General features: G+C 45.3%; 1 protein-coding gene across 1 annotated transcript in view; it reads left to right on the top strand.

Annotated features, from left to right (window-relative positions):
* npas3 (neuronal PAS domain protein 3) overlaps positions 1 to 5000 on the top strand; it is a gene marked incomplete at its 3' end in the record, with an annotated part of 48455 nt that overhangs the window by 26628 nt on the left and 16827 nt on the right. The gene's annotated exons all lie outside the window — the stretch shown is intronic.

Below are 5000 nucleotides of genomic sequence, written 5' to 3' on the forward strand. Positions count from 1 at the left end.
GAGACTTACTCACATATTCATCCTGTATGAATATTCATGAGAGCCGTGATGCATACATGAATTTTAGATAACGTTGAAACCGGGGGCATTTTTTTGATGTGTCAACCAGGCCGCTAAAATATTGATGGGAGCAAGATAGCTCATCCTCGCTCGGACCAAGGTCACCCTAACTAGGTAGTTTAGCTCCTGCTCGCTGGGACCAAGGTCACCCTAACTAGGTACTTCCTAGTAGGTAGCTAAACTACCTGCCAGGTAGCTAAACTACCTAGTAGGTAGTTTACCTAACTTGGACCACGGTCACCCTAACTACGTAGTTAAGCTCCTCGCTTGGACCAAGGTCACCCTAACTACGTAGTTAAGCTCCTCGCTTGGACCAAGGTCACCCTAACTACGTAGTTTTGCTCGGACCAAGGTCACCCTAACTAGGTAGTTTAGCTCGGACCAAGGTCACCCTAACTACGTAGTTTAGCTCAGACCAAGGTCACCCTAACTACGTAGATTAGCTCGGACCAAGGTCACCCTAACTAGGTAGTTTAGCTCAGACCAAGGTCGCCCTAACTACGTAGTTTAGCTCGGACCAAGGTCGCCCTAACTACGTAGTTTAGCTCCTTCTAGCTTGGACCCATCGATATATATACTGACTAGATATCTCCTGAGCTGCGCTGTTCAGTGGAACTTATGCGTCAATGCTGCCGCCATCCTGCTGCAGGGTAACCACCCACCTGAATGAATGAACGTCGATGGGACAGACGTCCCTTAACACTCAAAATCACTCTAAATCACTTCATTTTCAAGCAATCTTCAAGCGGGTTGGTTGAAGATTGCTTAAAAAATAAGGCGATTTTGAGGTGTTTTCATTCATTCAGGTTGGTCGTCACCCCGCGGCAAGATGGCGGCGTTGTTGACGCATGCTTAGAAGCCGAATGCGATACCTCGTCAGTATATCTATCGATGGCTTGGACCAAGGTCAACCTTCCACATAGTTAAGCACTCAAGCGATTGCCGCTGTAGTTTAGTAACCGGACTCTTCTTCCTTCTCGCTGACCACTGTCGTTTACTACACTGGGCTGTGTGGGAGTTTGTGTTGTGTGTGTGTGTGTGTGTGTGTTTGTGTTGTGTGGGTGTTTGTGTTGTGTCTTGTGTGTTTGCATTGTGTGTCTTGTGTGTGTTTGTGTTGCGTCTAGTGTGTTTGTGTGTGTGTGTGTGTGTGTGTCTGTGTGTTGGTGTTGTGTGTGTGTGTGTGTTGGTGTTGTGTGTATGTTTGTGTTGTGTGTGTGTTTTTTCGGTCTATAGTGTGAGGGAGAAGGTCCATGTAGTGCCTGTCAGCCTATTAGGATCAAGGTCCTAATAGTTCAACCAATCACTGATCATGGTTCTTTTATTTCAGCCAATCGCCTATCAAGGTCTTGTAGTTCAGCCAATCGCTGACCAAGGACTTGTATTTCAGGGTGTGTGTGTGTGTGTGTGTGTGTGTGTGTGTGTGTGTGTGTGTGTGTGTGTGTGTGTGTGTGTGTTTATGAGGTGGGGGGGTAATGAAGTGTTCTCCTGAGGTAAAAAAACACTTTTTTGTGAGGAAGTCATCAAATAATCTGCCTGTCTATCTCTCCTCCTACCTACCTCTCTCTATCCCTGTCTCTCTCGCTCTAGCTATCTCTCCTTCTTTATCTCTCCCCCTCCTGTCTCTCTCTCTACCTCTCTCTCTCTCTCTACCTCCTGTCCCTCTCTCTCTCTCTCTCTCTCTCTCTCTACCTCTCTCTCTACCTCTCTTCATCTCTCCCCCCTGAAGGGTTAGTTATCGGGAGTGTGTGTGTTTGTGTGTGTGTGTGTGTGTGTGTGTGTGTGTGTGTGTGTGTTGTTTAGACCCCCTACTGCTGAATTCTCATTTCAAATATGTTGTAGCCTGTGGTGCTTCATAAGACACACAGATACCGACAGACAGCGAGAGACAGACATGCAGACAAAATTACAGATTATGTTTGTGTGTGTTTGTGTGTGTCTGTCTGTATATGTGTCAGTGTGTGTGTCTGTGATTTGGTGTGTGTGTATGTCTGTGTGTGTCTCTGTGTGCCTTTCTGTGTGTGCCTGTGTTTGTGTCTGTGTTTGTGTCTGTTTGAGTGTTTGTATGTGTCTTTGACTTCGTCTGTGTGTGTGTGTGTGTGTGTGTGTGTGTGTGTGTGTGTGTGTGTGTGTGTGTGTGTGTGTGTGTGTGTGTGTGTGTGTGTTGTGCCAGTCTTGATAAAGGAGAGGATCTGTCTCTGGCAGAACAAAGATTCAGCACATCTCTCCCAGTTCATCTCTCTCTCCTCTCCTCTCTCCCCTCCTCTGTCTCCCCTCCTCTCCTCTCTCTCCTCTCCTCTCCTCTCTCTCCCCTTTCTCCCCTCCTCTGTCTCCCCTCCTCTCCTCTCTCTCCTCTCCTCTCTCGCTCCCTCTCGTTTCCTCTCTCTCCTCTCCTCTCCTCTCTCTCCCCTCCTATCTGTCCTCTCCTCTCTCCTCTCTGTCCTCTCCTATCTCCTCCTCCTCTCCCTCCACTCCTCTCTCTCCTCTCCTATCTCCTCCTCTCCCTCTCGCCCCCCTCTCCTCCTCTCTAGAGTAGCAGTGGGGGTGTGACATCAGAACTCCTCGACAGTGGAGGTGTTCCGGCTCAATGTCAGCCAAGGTCCTCTGTCAGTCTCTCAAACATCACTTTCATGTCCCATCGTTTGAACCTAATCTAACGTGGGAATGCTGTCCTTCTCCAACCCACTCAGAGGAGCATGCATTATGCAATGTTCTCAAATGGCATGCATAACACATGATGTTTAATAAGCAATTACAATAACATCTACTCAAACAAAAACACATAGACGCTCATTTTGGTGTCCGTTCTCATCCTCATTCTAGCTCTTAACCACAAAGCTTTGAACTCATCCCCATCTTTCACAGAATCTGGTTTTAGAAAACGATTTAACAAGTGACTCATTCAGATGTTGTCTTCCAGTGTGTGTGTATATGTCTCTGTTTGTGTGTGTGTGTGTGTGTGTTTAATCTAATCCAGCAGGTGTCATTTTAACAATGTAGTCTCTATGTTACCAGACCAAATAACGGCTCCTCAATGTGTGTGTGTGTGTGTGTGTGTGTGTGTGTGTGTGAGTGTGTGTGTGTTTGTGTGTGTGTGTGTGTGTGTGTGTGTGTGTGTGTGTGTGTGTGTGTGTGTAGTTGGGGGGCATAGCATAACATGTTATTCGGAAAAAAAACATTGCGAAAAACCCCTCCTTATCCCTCTATCTTATTCTTTCACTCTCGCTCTCATTCTCCGTCTCTCTCTCGCTCTCTCATTCTCGCTCCTTCTATATCTTTATATCTCTCTCCCCCTCCCTCTCTTTATATCTCTCACTCCCCCTCGTTCTCCATCTCTTTCTCTCTCATTCTCTCCCTCTTTATCTCTATATCTCTCACTCCCTCTCTCCCTCTCCCTCTCCATCTCTCGATTACTCTCCCTCTCTTACTCTCTCTCTAGCACTTTGTCTCTCCATCTCTCTCTCCCCCGTCTATCTGGGTGTGAATAGAGAGTCTTTGTTTCAACTCTGAATAGTTTCATCCGTCCGCTTCCTATGGGCTCACACGCACGCACGCACGCACACACGCACATTAACTGATTGCTCTGCTGTGATGCAATACAACTAAGTTCTCTCTCCTCTCTCTCTACAAAGAGTTTGAGTTCTTGACCTTCAACCAATGCGATGCATTAGTTCAATTATATTCCATTTGAACATACATCTTCATTGATACATGCATATTAATTATTTATGGAGACCATCTATATAAATATATATATTATAAATATAAATATATGTCGTTTATATAGATCTACATGTAGATATACACCCTCAAAAGTTTGGGGTCACCCAGACGATTTTTTGTTTTCCATGAAAACATTTATTCAACATTTTTCCGAGAGCTTTCTAATCATCTATGAGCCTTTTAACACAATTAGCTGAACAATCTACCATTGGAACACAGGAGTGATGGTTGCTGCAAATGGGCCTCAGTACAGTTTGCAGCAGGAATAGTCATTTACCACATTAATAATGTCTAGACTGACCAGTCTGATTAATTTAATGTTATCTCCACTGAAAAAAAACACTGCTTTTCTTTAAAAAATAAGGACATTTCTAAGTGACCCCAAACTTTTGAACGGTAGTCTATACTTTATAGATGAGAAGAATAGGGAGAGAGAGAGAGAGAGAGAGAGAGAGGGAGAGAGAGAGAGAGAGGGGCAAGAACGCTGTGTGTCTAGAATGCTCTAGAACGATGTGTGTCTAGAACGATGTGTGTCTAGAACGATGTGTGTCTAGAACGATGTGTGTCTAGAACGATGTGTGTCTAGAACGATGTGTGTCTAGAACGATGTGTGTCTAGAACGATGTGTGTCTAGAACAATGTGTGTCTAGAACGATGTGTGTCTAGAACGATGTGTGTCTAGAACGATGTGTGTCTAGAAAGATGTGTGTCTAGAACACCGTGTGTCTAGAACGATGTGTGTCTAGAACGATGTGTGTCTAGAAAGATGTGTGTCTAGAACGATGTGTGTCTAGAACACCGTGTGTCTAGAACGATGTGTGTCTAGAACGATGTGTGTCTAGAACACCGTGTGTCTAGAACGATGTGTGTCTAGAACACCGTGTGTCTAGAACGATGTGTGTCTAGAACGATGTGTGTCTAGAACACCGTGTGTCTAGAACGCTGTGTGTCTAGAATGATGTGTGTCTAGAACGATGTGTGTCTAGAACACCGTGTGTCTAGAACGCTGTGTGTCCAGAAAGATGTGTGTCTAGAACGCTCTTGAATGTTGTGTGTCTAGAGCGATGTGTGTCTAGAACGATGTGTGCCTAGAACACCGCGTGCCTAGAAAGATGTGTGTCTAGAACACTGTGTCTAGAACGCCATGTGTCTAGAACGTTGTGTGTCTAGAGCGATGTGTGTCTAGAACGATGTGTGCCTAGAACACTGTGTGCCTAGAA

Source organism: Pollachius pollachius, assembly GCF_949987615.1.
Source record: "Pollachius pollachius genome assembly, chromosome: 15".
In the NCBI taxonomy this organism is placed as follows: Eukaryota; Metazoa; Chordata; class Actinopteri; order Gadiformes; family Gadidae; genus Pollachius; species Pollachius pollachius.